Genomic DNA, 14,007 nt, shown 5'->3' with positions numbered 1-14,007 from the left:
CACCCAGCAGATGGGTCCTCAGCAGGGGGTCAGCCTGACCAAAGTCAGGTCTCTCCCTCGAGAGCGAGCGGGACCTTGGCTGCTCCCTCCACGTGCATTTCCCCGAGATTCTACCGAGGTGGCTGCAGCTGTTGGAGCTCACCCAGAGGAAGAGGAGAAGAGGGAAGCTCCGGGTCTTCTTGCTCCCCTCTCCCCTCCAGGGGCCTCCTGCCTCCTGGAAGCCACCCCCTCCAGCCCGAGGTCCCCAGCCCACTTCTGCTGGGGCCGCACCGTGAGATCTCAGAAAAAGGGGTTGGGAGCCCGAGGGACCTGGCCCCAGGTCCACCTCTCACCACCCAGGAACCTTGGAAGTCGCACCATCTCCAAGGGTCCTTCTAAGCACTGAGCAGGCCCTCTGGGCTCCCAGAGCCTGGGCCCTCAGCACAGACCGCATGATGTCCTGGCCACCCAGCGTCAGCTCAGAGAGGACAGGGTCTGTGGCTGCTCTCCTTTATCCGACTCCCGGGCACTCAACGAAAAGGCGACGCCCTGGAGAGTGCCTCTGCCACGTACGCCCCCTGGCCCCCACGGCACGGTGGTGAGTGACAGAACCAGGCCCCAGCCCGTGTCCCATAGGGAGACAGGCGGCCATCAAACTGTCACTCAGCAGGGACAAAATGCAGAGGGGAACCCGGCAGGACAGCCAGGGGCCAGGCAGGCCTTCGCTGAGGAAGGGACTTTTGAACTCGATGTGAGCCTGTCTTTTGGGAGAACACAAGTCTGGTGTGGACGTCGGGGCAGGCTCACGGAGTATGTGTTCACGCTCACATCGGGGGCACCCACCTCTGCCCACTGAGGAGGTGTGGGGGGGGTGCGGCGAGGTCTCCCAGCTCAGTGGGGCCCTGTTTTGGGGGATCGAGAGCCAGTTCCTCAGCTCACAATGCCGGTAGCCCCAGCCCCTGCCCAACTCCTTGCTGGGTTGAGCCCCTGGAGGGGGAGGGACACGGGCAGAAGCTGAGTTGGCAGGAATGAATATGAGGGTCCCTGGGCAGGCAGCGGCCCCAACTCCTACCAGCTGGCAGACTGGACCCCCAGCAGCAGCCTCTTTCCCCCGCCCCCTGCCCCGACGCTCCCAGATTCTCTTCCTCCTCTTCCTCCTCCATGTCATGGGACAGGTGCCTGGGGAAGTGACACATGCAGTGGCCCTAAGTTTCAGTCACCCCTCCGAGAGCTACGACTGTTATCCCCATTGCACAGACCAGAAAACTGGGTTCCTGCTGAGGAGCATCCAGCCAGTGGAAGGCCCACGCTCTTCCTAGATACACAGGCGTCAAACTCGTTTTCACCGAGGGCCACCTCAGCCTCGTAGTTGCCTCCAAAGAGTCTAATGTAATTTCAGGACTGTATTAAATGTAACTACTCCTTAGTAGTTAAGTCAGAGCTCGGCATTGCCACCAGGTAGAAACAAGGTGCCGGGCCGGATAAAACAAGGTGCAGGGCCGGATCCAACCCAAGGGCCTGTGTTTGTCACCTGTGTCCTGGAACCTCCCACCCCACCTCACCCACCCCTGCCCCAGGCCTCTGCTGGCCTGCTTGTTCTCAAACTCATGGATCTCTCTTCCCAGAAGGCACTCCAGTAGGAACTGAAGTATCAAGGGGGAAAGGGCAGCTAAAGGCCAAGTTCATCCCTAAAGCCAGGGCCTGGACAAAAGGGAACCTCCGAGAGGTACTCTGATGGAGGAACCACAGGGTGGCGGCTGCATCGGATGTATTTAGGCTTGAGCAGGAGACCGCAGAGGTGGACGCTGAGGCCCAGAAGGGTGGCCACACAACCCGTGTACAGAACCAGGCCCCAGCCCACCCTGAAATCCCTGTCTGGGGTTCCTTGCACTGCCCTTGGCTCCTGAACATGATGAGACAGGGGCTTCCTCTGGACCCTCTGTTCACTGGGGATCAGGGGACATGAGGTGATTAAGACACAGCATGCCCTAGAGGGCATCTTAGCATGGTTGGGGAGACGGGTGGCCCACCAGACAATTAAAAAACTACATAGGTATCTGGAGGAAGGGACTAGAATTCAGATTAATCGGCAAGATGGGCTGCCATCAAGGGAGGAAAGCTCTGAACTGAGCTGAAAAGCCTAAGTGGGGGTGGGGTCAGTGGAAGCCTGTTTTGGGGTTGGGGGTAACTGGTGCTGCAAGGGTCTGACATGCTGACCAGCAACAAGGTAGAGGGAGGGAAGGAGAGCCAGGCCAAGTCCTGTAGGGCCTCCAGGCGGGGCTGAGTGTCGTCACCAGGGGCGGCTGCAGCAGAGTCTCAGCTGAGCACTCCTGGGAGGAGGCTTCTGTCCAGACCTGGAGGCTGCTGCCACTTTTTAGGACTGAGATTCTGTCCTGGGCTCTGAGACTGGGCATCCAGGAGGGGGTGAGGGTGGGACCCCAGGGAAGACGGGGAACCTCCCCTAGGTGTGGGGTGTCCCTGGGCCCTGCAACAGGCAAGCCTAGTGGAGCTTCCCAGTTTTCCCCTCTTCTGCCTGCCCCTGGTCTTCTCTCCCCCTCCCGTGTCCTGGGGCCTCTGCTCCTCCTCTCTGCACCCTTCCCCAGCCCAGAGCTGGCCCCAGAGTGCTGTGAGGGAGGACTGTGTGTTCCTAGGCCCGGAGACTGTTCTTCCCAAGGCAGCACAGAGAAGGTGAAGAGGAGGGCGTCTGGATCCATCTGGATCTAGCCTGGACAGGAATTCTGACCCTGCCTCTCACACGCCGTGTGGCCTAGGGTTCGTAGTTCAACCGCTCTGGGTCTCAGCTCCCTTGGCCACGTCTGTAACAATCGAACACGCCACCGCACGCAGCGCCTAGGGCAAAGTGAGTGCTCCGTACCCACAAAGGGTGCGGGGTGGGTTGGCTGTGGGGAGGGAGACCGAGGGCGGAGAAGGGGCAGTCGGACTCCGGCCCTGGTGGTCCGGGGCTCAGGCCTGGTAACTGCATTCTCCGGGGGAGGGGCGGGGCCTCCGGGCTGCTCCGAGTTCCCGGACACGTGTCACACGCCCACCCCCGCGTTTTCCGGGCGAGGAAAGGAGTTCGGTTCGCCGAGGGAAACTGAGTCAGCAGGTGCGGCGGCGGCTCGGGGCGCGAGGGGTCAGCCGGCCCGCGTGGCGGCCCCACTCGGAGCAGCGCGGCTCCTTTTGTCTGCAGCCTCCGCGCCGCCGCCGCCGCCGCCCCGAGCGGCGGGGCTGCAGCGCGGCGCCTGACACGGCCGCGCCCCCGGGCGGAGGGAGGCTGCGCGTCGCAGACCCACGCGGGCGGCTGGCGGCCCCGGCGGGCGCGCGGAGATGGCGGCGCGGGGCGGGCGGCGGCGGACGCGGCCGACGGCGCGGGACTCGGGCTGACGGCGGCCGACGCGGATGGCGGGCGGCGCGGGCTGGGCGGGCGCCCCCGCGGCTCTGCTGCGCTCGGTGCGCCGCCTGCGCCAGGTGTTCGAGGTGTGCGGCCGCGACCCCGACGGCTTCCTGCGCGTGGAGCGGGTCGCGGCGCTCGGCCTGCGCTTCGGCCAGGGCGAGGAGGTAAGGGGACCGCGCCGGGCGCCCGCGCCCCGGGCCTCCGCGACTCCCCCGCACCCCCTTTCCTTTCCCACCGGCCTCCGAACCCCTTCCCCGCCCCTCCCCCAGCTTCCCTGCCTTCCTCCTGCCCGAGGCGGTGGCTTCACCCCCGGAGGACCCCGGCCTGGGCCACCTCCAGCCCCTGCCGGAGCTGAGGATGGCGAGCTCCCCCTGCCCTGTCGGACCCTCGCTTTCCACCCTTAGCGCCGGTGTTGCGAGCGCCTCGCGTCACGCCCGGGGTGGCCTCTCCGCCCATCTTCCGTGACCCCGTGCCGGTCCCTCTGACCGGTCTGCAACCCAGTCGATGTTTGCGGGAAGGAGCTGTCAGAACTCGGCCTCTGGACCCCCGCCCCTTCCCACCCTGTGGTGACTGAGACGCAGAGGTCCGTGTGCGCGGAATTCCAGGTCGCGGCGGGAGGTGTGCGCCTGGCTGGGCCTAGCCAGGCGGTGGAGAGGACAGCCGGGGGCTCTCTGCAGCCTGGCTCCCTGACTGCACCCCCTGCCTAGAATATAGAAGGAGGCGTCTGCTTGTGGCCACCCAGGATTCTGGGCACTTGCGCCTGCTTGATGACACCCCCCCTCAGACTCCTACGGGCAAGCTCGGCTGGCAGCTGGTTGTGTTGGCTGCGGCCGGCCTGCCAGAGCCAACCTTGGGGAGCGGCAGCTGAGCGTGTTTCCTGAGGTGGGCCTGCGTCTGTCTGGGGAAAGCAGGAGTTGTGTTGTTACCAGGGCTGAAATCTGAGGGCGGCTGCTGCCCGTGGGGTGAGCAGAGGGACATCAGTAAGTGCCCATGTCAGTGTCCTCTCATGCCGTGGGCATAGAGACTGGTGACTGTGTCTGGGGGATGGCAAGGACCCCCTGGCAGGTGAGCAGCCCACCCTCGTGCTACTGTGTACTCCGAAGTGGTCCAGGGGCAGAGGCCCCAAAGAGTGAGTTTCTGAGGCCACCTAAGGCCTCAGGCTGGGCATGAGGAGCAGGGGGGCCTCGGGCCTTGAAAGGAGCGCTGGCTGGTGTTCTGTTCCTGGGACAGCTCAGGCCCAGCATTTCAGAACACAGAGAAACCAGGGTGTGGCTAGATTGGGCCCCTGCCTCCATGTCACCTGCAAGTGGGAAATAATAGATCATCGTCTCTCCCTGGCACCAGGGCGTGGCCCAGACCTGGGAGGCCCTGGGAGCAGGAGGTGGAAGAGGCTGAGGCAGGTGTCAAGGTTGAGAACTCAGGTAGCCCACCTCAGGATGATCACTCTGGCAGCTCTGCAGGCGGTAGGCAGTCCACTCCCTGCGCCTCCCAGCTTTGCTCAGGGCGCCTCCTGCAGCCGCAGCGTTCCTTCTCCTCCCACAGCCCCCGGCATGGAGCAGAGCCGGCTCCGACTCTCGGGACGCTGGCTCTGGCTGGAACCCAGAGCTCCAGAACCGCAGAGGCTCGGCGGTAGGAAGGGCTTTCCGGCAGGCTCAGCCCTGAGCCCCCGCACCCCACCACCTTATTCCTGAGCTGGACAGCTCCTCTTGTCAGAACCTTCTCCCTCGTGCACTCTGGAGCCAAACCCTCTGGTCCCTTAGCCGTCAAGGATCCCCACAGGGACTCTCAGGTCTCTCTTCTGTGTGGCAGCCTTGTTTGAAAACAGCGTTCTTGCCCCCCTCACTCCTTTTCACCCATCTTCCCTTCTCCAGGCCAAATACCCGCTGTCCCTGAAGCCCCGAGACATTCCTGTGTGACCCGACAGAGGCTGGGGAGCTGCCATTCACTAATATGAGACTCGGTCTTCCTAGTAATAACAGGGAGGGGCTGGGCCAGAAGGCCCCGCTCAGCCCCGACCTGCACACAGCAGGTGGCACAGGTGGGGGCCGCCATCTGAGTGGGCACCCCACTTCCTGCTCAGATCCAGTTCCTGGTCACCAAAGCCCCCAGAGATCTTCCTTAGAAACCTCTGCCAAGCCAGGATCCTCTCCATCCTGCAGGAGGGTCTGTGATTTCTCTCTAATGAAAGCACGCCCTTGTATCTTGCAGAAGCCGTTTATAATCACTGTAGAAAATGGGAAATATGGGCAGACGAAAATTCCCATCTCCCAAGGGGCCCCGCCACGACGCCGTGGTCACACGCTTCTGGGGCTGTTTCTGTGCTTATCTGTAGATTGTCTCTAGAACGTGAGATCATGCTGTGCATACTGCTTTGTAGCCTGATTTTCCCCCAGCAAATGATTAGCATTTTTCTGGTTCAGTAAATTCTCATCTCGTTTCATATGCAGAGCTTATTCAGATTTCTTATTTGGCCCCGAAAATGTCCATTTTTGCTGTTTTGTTTAAACCAGTTCTCCTTCCAGAACCGTGCAACTCTGTGCAGGTGTGGCGACCCCTAGGTCTCTCTTACCCAAACACAGTTCTTTTTTTCTTTTTTGAATAACCCTGGTCTGTGGAGAGATCAGGCCTGTTGTCTCTGTCAATAATTTCTTGAATCGAAACGTGTTCCTTGGCCCTATTTCTACCAAACTTTCTCTTGTTGATTTCACTCCGCTGTAACAGGAGAGCCAGTACCAGGTCCTGCTGCTGTCCCTCCCGCTGCTGCGCTGCCTTCAGGGGGCAGTCGCTGGTGCTTTCTGCCCGAATTCGAGAGGCCGTTACCACCACGGGGCAGGACCACGGACAGGGCCTCGGAGGGGCGGGTCCGCTTACCCTGTACTGTTGACTGAGACCCACAGAACAGTTTGCATCCCCGCTCACCTCACTGAATCACACGTCGTGCATCACAGACCAGGATCGCCGAAATGCTATGTCTTGGGAAGTTTCTGTTTTGTTTAAAACCCAGGTGGAGCCCGCGGTTTCCTAGCCCATTAGTTAGTGGCCCAGGGTGATGACTACTGTTTATTAGACACAGGGTTCAGGGAAGCTCATTATCCACTTTTAACCAACTACCCACCACCCCCGCAAACCAGGGATGCTAGAATCAAATGGTTTGCAAAAATCAAAGTAGACTAAGTTTCAGTGTATAAAATATATATTCATGAGGCCATACTGATGTAAATAAATGATTCAATGAATGCATAAATGCTGGGAAACTCTCCTGTTTCTGAAGAAATTCAAATAACTTATGTAGATGCTTCCTTATCATGGAGGTGGAGCCTAAGCCCCCCCCCCCACCTGGCAGTCCCTCCCCCTGTTTCCAACCTATGAGAGTCAGAAGTGACAGTGGCTGCCTGCTGCAGAGCACAGCGTGGAAGTGGGGGAGGGGCAGCTTCCCTGTGGGGAAGCCTCAGGAGCACTGCTTTAGCCCAGGGGGCCAAGGTCAAGGGCAGTAATAATCAGGCAGGTATGACGACGTGATGACAATGGTGCTTTGCCTGTATAGTCTCCCCCCAAACCATCACCCCAGTGAGTACTGAGAAGAGCATCAGATGAGTCCCAGCATCAGAGGGGCGCCTTGCCTGACACCTGACTGGCACTCGGTAGGTGTGTCAAGACCACAAAGCTGTGGAGAGTCTGAGAAGCTCCTGCCGGGAGCGGATCCTGGGCAGACATGGCAGCTCCATGTGCTGGGTGGCATCCTGTGGGGTCCTGGGACAAGCAGTGGACACCAGTAAACACTAAGGGAGTCGGGGTACAGTGTGGACTTCAGTCCATACTAATGCTATTAGCTGGTCTCTGATATTTCCCGAATTTATTGACTTAGGAATCCTAGCAGGAAAGAGCAGACAAGGAAATTTGATGCAGGCATAAGGCATGTGTGAGACACAAGCCTGGTCTTTTAAAGAAAGTACAACTGGAGGGCGGGGGTGCGGGGTGCCCCGCCCCAGCCCTGGAAGCCTCCGACACAGTGGGAGCGGGATCATGTGGCAGGTACATGAAGGGACGGCCCTGCACCCGTGTGGACAGGCCAGTGCCTAGCCCAGCATCCGCCCAGCATCCGCACGGAGCAGGCACCTGTCCGAATTGCTGCCGCTGCTGTTACTACTATTTCCTGAACACTTGCAAGCGTCTTTTTTAAAAATATTTTATTTATTTAGTTTTAGAGAGAGGGGAAGGGAAGGAGAAAGAGTGGGAGAGAAACATTAATGTGTGGTTGCCTCTCATGTGTCCCCCACTGGGGACCTGGCCTGCAACCCAGGCATGTGCCCTGACTAGGAATCGAACCAGTGACCCTTTGCTTCACAGGCCTGTGCTCAATCCACTGAGCTACACCAGCCAGGGCTTGCAGGTGTCTTTGAGAGGCTCTTCTGAGTTAGGGGTTTCCTGGGGCTGGAGGTCAAGATCTGGGACCAGCCTGAGTGTTCTCAGCCCACTCTCCTCGTCCAGGCTGGTCTGCCAGCCCCTCCCATCCTTCCAGCAGCTCTGGGCCGCGTTTCCTGTTACATGCCCTCCCTTCCCCACTTTGAGGCCCACCCCCCTTGCCAGAGAGATGGGAACAGAAGTAGTTGAGTGGGGTCCCTGCCGTCCGTTAACACAGCGCCATTGCCCCTGAGCCGTGGGCTTGTCCTGTCTGCCGGGACTGGAGGTCCACACTCCAGCACCACAAAGGGGTGTCAGTTATCTGGGGGAGGTGAAGCCGCCGCAGCTGACCCGGGACTGGGCCATCATTTCCCCCTTCTTTAAAGCTGCCCCTGGATGTGGCCAGAAGCACAGGAGATGCAGTAAGGGCCCCAGCTGGGTCCCTCTAGTCCCCACGTCCCCTCTGGGTGAGCTCTGCCATGAGAGGGAGGCTGGTGCCACCCGGCTTCGTCCCGGGGTCGGAACTGGCAAAGGGGTTGGGCTGCAGGGTTGAGCTGAGAGTGACCAGCAGCCAGTCCCGGGGCTGGGGCCACCTCTGAGACTCCTGGGCTGCCAGGGGTGGGGTGACCCTGAACTAAAGCTGGGTTCTGCCCAGCAGGAGGGGGACTGGGTGCTGAGGAAGAAGGAAGATGTCCCTACATTTGCAGCTGCAGCTTGGGGAGTGGGGAAGGGACAGGAGATCGGGTGCGTGTTGGAGGGGACTGTGACTCGTGGTCAGAGAGGAAAAGGGCCCGCGCTGGGGCGGTGGCGGGGCACAGAATTGACGGGCCCAGCAGGCCTGCAGAGCCAGCCAGTCACTCCTGCATTGTAGAATTGAAGGCTTTTGGGGGGAACAGGCCCCTCTATGTGTCCTAACGGGGACCTGGTACAGATGACAGCTGGCGAAACAGGAGGCCCAGGTCCTGGGTGCCTTGCAGGGCTGAGCGGGGTGCCTGGGGCCTGTGAGTGGGGAGCAGGGCAGGAGTGGCCTGGGGAGACCTTCCACTTTCTGTGTTTCTGCCCACCTGGGCACCACCCTGTGATCCTGAGGTTGGAGGTCACTCTGAGGTGGGGATGGAGGCTTCGGTCCCTCAGGAGTAGGGAGCGAGCATGAGGCCCCAAGGTGTGGGCATGGGCAGGGCAGGGCAAGCCCCAGATGGGCCGCCAACACCCTCCGGCCTCTAGTTTGGCGGCACTGGGAGGAGGGGCGTGCAGAGAAAGCCCGCAGGGTCTGTCCGTCCTGTCAGGCATTCCTGGCGCAGCTGGAATCCACGTGACAGAATACCCCTGCGTTACAGCTTGGTTCCCAAGACCCTGGGTTCTAGAGAAGGAGCTCGCTCCGAGTGGGGGAAGGCTGGGTGGGAGTAGGTGTGGTCTGCGCCACCCTGCGTGAGTTCTGCCGCAGACATTCAAATAGCAAGACACCCTCGGGTGGGGTTCAGCAGGTGGAGAACCTCAGAGCAGCAGCTGAGCCCCTTTGGTGCGGGGTGCTCACCCTTTCCCAGGTGGATGCTAGAGGGTCAGGGCCACCAGGCTGGGTGGGCAGAGAGGCTTTCAGACCTGGGCCTGACTCTGAGGCTCAGGAGGCTTCCCCAGATCCAGGAAGAGAACCAGAGCAGCGAAGCAGGAGAAAGGAGATGGGTGGGGAGGGGAGGGGACGCAGGGGGGAGGGAGGGGCGCTTGGCCTGGGGCTGAGGGCGGAGGCGGCAGAGCCAGGAGAGAGGTTGCTGCGGGGAGGGAGGGGACAGGCTGTGGGGGCGGATTCCTGCAGGCCCAGGAACCTGGGGGTGGGGGATGGGTGGCTGAGATGGCTCCTCCTTCCACAGACCGGGCCCCACCACCGTCTGCACTGGCCGACCCTGCCTCAGAGGGCAGTGCAGGTGCCCCACCCGCCGTGACCCGTGCAGACTTGTGTTCGTGGGTCTGTCGGGACGGGGTTGGGCGAGGGGTTCTACCCGGGGCCTGGAGTGAGTGTGTGGGGGGCGTCCTCTGCCTCCTGCTGCAGCAGCCCCTCCGGCCCACCCAGCGGTCGCCCCCACCTCAGGCCCTGAGCAGTCCCACCAGGCTGTGCTGGGAAGGGGAGGCTGGCCACCTGCTGGGATTGACAGAACTGGGGGACCAGGCCCTGGCAGGATGGAGGGAGACACGCCTCGTCCTGGAAACAGTGAGAGTCATGCGTGGGTCAGCTGACTCCCCCCTCCCCCACAGTCACACGGTGCTGTGATGTTTCTGCAGAGTAGTTGTTTCAGAAGATACTCTTTATTTATTTTTAGAAAGGGGGAGGGAGGGAGAAAGGGAGAGAAACGTCAATGCGTGGTTGCCTCTTGCACAGCCCCCACTGGGGACCTGGCCCGCAACCCAGGCATGTGCCCTGACTGGGAATTGAACCAGCGACCCTTTGGTTTGCAGGCCAGCTCTCAATCCATTGAGCCACTCCAACCACAGTTGGTTGTCTTAATATATGTTTGCAGAATTTAAAAAGTTGAAAGTTGATTTTCCCCTAACATCTTGCACCCGTACTATATGCCACAACTCTTCCAGGCACTGGGGAGTAGGGTGCCCTGAGCTTGTGTTCCGATGCAGGCAGGGGAGACAGGCGGAGGAATCCATGTTATACCAGATGGTGTTAGGTCCTAGGAAGAAACATAAAGTACAGAAACTGATGGCAGGTTTTTGACCTTAGAACGACCTTGGAAGGCCGCCTCTGTCGCGGATGGATGTCTACGCAGAGCACGGAATGAGGTGAGGCTGCCCTTCGCAGGTCTCCCACTTGGTCGATCCAGACCCAGGCAGGGGGGGCCTGGGGGTCTGAGGCACAGCAAACCCCGAGGGAAGGGAGCGGGCGGGGGGGGGGCGGGGGAGCCAGGGGAGTAGCGGTGAGGCTGTGCCTGTCACTTCACCCAGGTGAGAGGTGCTGGGGGCAGGAGCAGGGGAGCAGTGGGGGACGAGTGGCAGACTTAGCTAACAGAGACCTTTGGAAGTGGGGTGTGAGAGAAGGGGGGAATCTGGAGGCAGGAGGAGGTCTGCTCCAGGAACCGGGAGTTTCACTTGGCTTGTGACGCCTGAGGTGCACCTGGCGCCCAGGGGGAGACATGGCACCAACGGTGGGTGGTTGTGTCTGAAGAATGCCCCTCAGCCCTGCTCCTCCTGGCAGGCCCGTGGCTCTTTCTCCACTTTCTTCTACCCTGACCTTAGGTCTCGCCACCCACAACAGGGCGGTTTGCATGTGGGACAAACACAGAACCTAAAGTGTGATTCAACCCACTTAAAAAACCAGGCTTGGGGTTTGTAAGGGACTCAGCTGGGCTGGCTTGGGACGTCGTGTCTCCCAGGGTGGATGCTGTGTCAAGATGCCCACCTGCTCGTGCTCTGTATGGGATGCTGACTGTCCATCTCCCCAGGCTCTCAGTCCGAGAACTTGCATCCTTGCTGCACAGGACCAGCTAGAGCCATAATCAGTTGCTTGAACACGCGGCCAACATGCTGCAAGCCCGCTCCAGGGTGTGCCGGTCAGAGCCGCCCCCCCCCCAGTTGGAGTCGGACTCTTTGTGTCCTTCTGTCTTTCCCTGTCTGCCCCTCTCCCAGCATCTTCAGATCCTTGGAGGCCACTCCCTCCTTGCCACCCTTGGGGTCACTGCCTGGGGATCTCTTGTCCACAGCTGCATGCTTTTGGGGACAAAGGGAGCAAAGCACCCCGATTCAGGATCCAGAAACTTGTATTCCAGCGATCCAAGAGGGGAGCGGGCCTCCTGGTAGCCGTAGCCCACACTGTGGCTGTAAGGGCTCCCAAGTTCCCTTTCGACCTGAGACCTTTAGTCTGACCCACATCTCACGGGCGGTGGCACAAACCTCGGAGAAGACCGCCAACTTCCTCCCAAAGTATTTATGGATTGTACGTGAGCTTGTCGTGCACACTGTCCCCAGGGAGACCCTAGTGGAAGGCCATTACCTGGACAGGGTAGACAGGAGGCTGATTTACAGCAGAACAAAGAGGAAAAGGGGATCTGAGGTCCACTCGGCGTGTATGTTGCTCCAGAACAGCCCTGCCAAGAGGTGGGACTCGCTGCCACCCAAACCAAGGCCATTCCGCCTGGACCAGGCTCTGGCTGGATTCTCTTTCATGCGGTGAGCTAAGGTCTGTCTCCCTGAACACTCACCTGCTGCTCATTCTTCCCTCTCCATCCATCCAAACACCGAGCTGCCCATTCAGCAATGCATCCACTTACGCATCCTCTTATCCATCTAAGTATCCACTCATCACTCTCTCCACTCAGACACCTGCCTGTTTGTCCATCCACCCAGCCATCTACCCACTGGCCTGTCCGTCCACCAGTCAACCTGTTTGCCAACCCATCCCCTCATCCATTCATCACCCACTCACCCATTTCTTCACCCGTGCACTCACCTGCCCTTTCACCAGCCTCTCCAGCTTCCCCACCTGTCCACCCCCGACCCAGCATTCGCTGTCTGCCACGTGCAAGGCCAAAGCGCAGATGCGGGGACGGGGACTGGCTCTGTGTGGTGCAGGCACAGCACGGGCAGGAAGGCGAGAGCTCGGGCCGGGGCTGGAGCCAGACGGTAACCACATGGAGGACTCAGGAGCAGGGACTGTGTGGCTGGCTCGGGTTGAGTTCTGCACGGGCAGCAGGGTCCAGCATTTCCGGGAGGAAATGAGCCCAGGTGGCGTAAAAGGTGCTCATTGTGATGGATGGGGCTCAGTCTCCTTATCTGTAAAATGGGGGCCATCACCGCACCTGGGGGACTGTGTGAGGATTGTGGAGATTTTGCAAAGACCAAGCATGGCGGCTGTTGGCGTCCGGGCTCCGGCCCACCTGCTCCTTGACCGTGCAGGTGCCCTGCTGCTTCCCACCCTCCCCTGCACTCTGACCCCTTTCTGCTGCCTGGTGCTCGACTGGGCCCGGGCCTCCTTGTTCGATGGCCTGTGTCTCCCGCAGCCACTCTCGACCTTCTGTGGACTGCGGGGAGCAGGGGATGATTTGTGCCAAGCACCTTCCTGTCCCTCACACTCCCTTTTGTCCTTGCAGCTACCCCGAGAACCCGAATGAGCGGCAAAGTGAGCCGTCCAGGGTCCCCTGGTCAGTGCAGCAGCTGGGGGTCCCAGGTTGTTCCAGGGTCAGGAGAGTGGGAGATTGATCAGATCTGAGTTTCAGAAATATGACACTTGGAGAAACTCAGATCTGAGGCTTCCTCTGGTTTTCTCAGTCTGGGTCGGCCTGGGTTCGAGGTGGGAGTGGTGCCTGGCAGGGTCCTTAATAGAAGTAGGTTGACTGTGCCCCCCGGGAAGACGGCTGCCATGGAAGGCCACCGGTGCCGCAGCAGCTGAGGTTTGAGAGCAGAGAGGCCGTCTGCCACAGCCCCCTGAATTACGCATCACCATCACTGCCTGTTCAAAGCGTGATTAAAGAGCCCCGGGAGGCCTGCTCCCTGGCTGCTCCGGTTTCCTTCCCGAGCCCCCGCAGTCCTGGAGGCTTGTAGGGCAGGGGCTGGGGCTGGGGCTGGACTCTCAGGCTGCACCCTCTGGCTGCACCCTGTCCACTTTCTCCAGGCTTCTCCATATTTTCTTGGCTCAAGATGCAGACTCTTCCCAGCCTCAGCGGCCCCCGCCGGCCTTGGCCCCTTCTTGCTCCCAGTCCCAGCATCTCCCTCTAGCATCTCAGGTCAGGCCAGGCCGGCTTTAATGTCCTGTCTGTGCTGCAGAGACGTGGTGGGGAGCCCAGGTCCTGGCATCAGGTGCGCTGGTGTGAGACCCGGCCCTGCCGTCTGCAAGCTGTGTGAACCTGCGCCTCAGCCTCCTCGTCTGCAAAGTGAGGATAATATTAGCAATATGTGCTAAGCCTGTAACGACCGACCGTTAGCACTAACCCCCGGTTTTCTGAGAGAGCCATCCATTTTCAGCCTTTTGCGGATCCTTCTGAGCACCCGCTCTGTGTCAGTTCGGTGAGAGAGGACACACAGCCACGTGGGATCCGACTCCTCCCCTGAGGGAGTGTGCCACGGTGCGGAGGGGCTTCTAAGGCAGCCCCTGGGTTAACACCTGTGACCAGGGCAGGGCTGCTGGCCTGTTCCGGGGAGGATGGGTGGTGTGTGCAGACAGCCCTCACTCTGCGCAGAATGTGGGAAGCTGTCCACGAAGGGAAGGACAGCTGTGCCAGACAGAGACCTGAGGAGGGAGG

The sequence above is a fragment of the Artibeus jamaicensis genome, unplaced genomic scaffold (genome assembly GCF_021234435.1).
Source record: "Artibeus jamaicensis isolate MK-2021 breed Jamaican fruit bat unplaced genomic scaffold, CSHL_Jam_final contig_1998, whole genome shotgun sequence".
Lineage (NCBI taxonomy): Eukaryota > Metazoa > Chordata > Mammalia > Chiroptera > Phyllostomidae > Artibeus > Artibeus jamaicensis.
Note: the sequence above shows the minus strand (reverse complement) of the source record.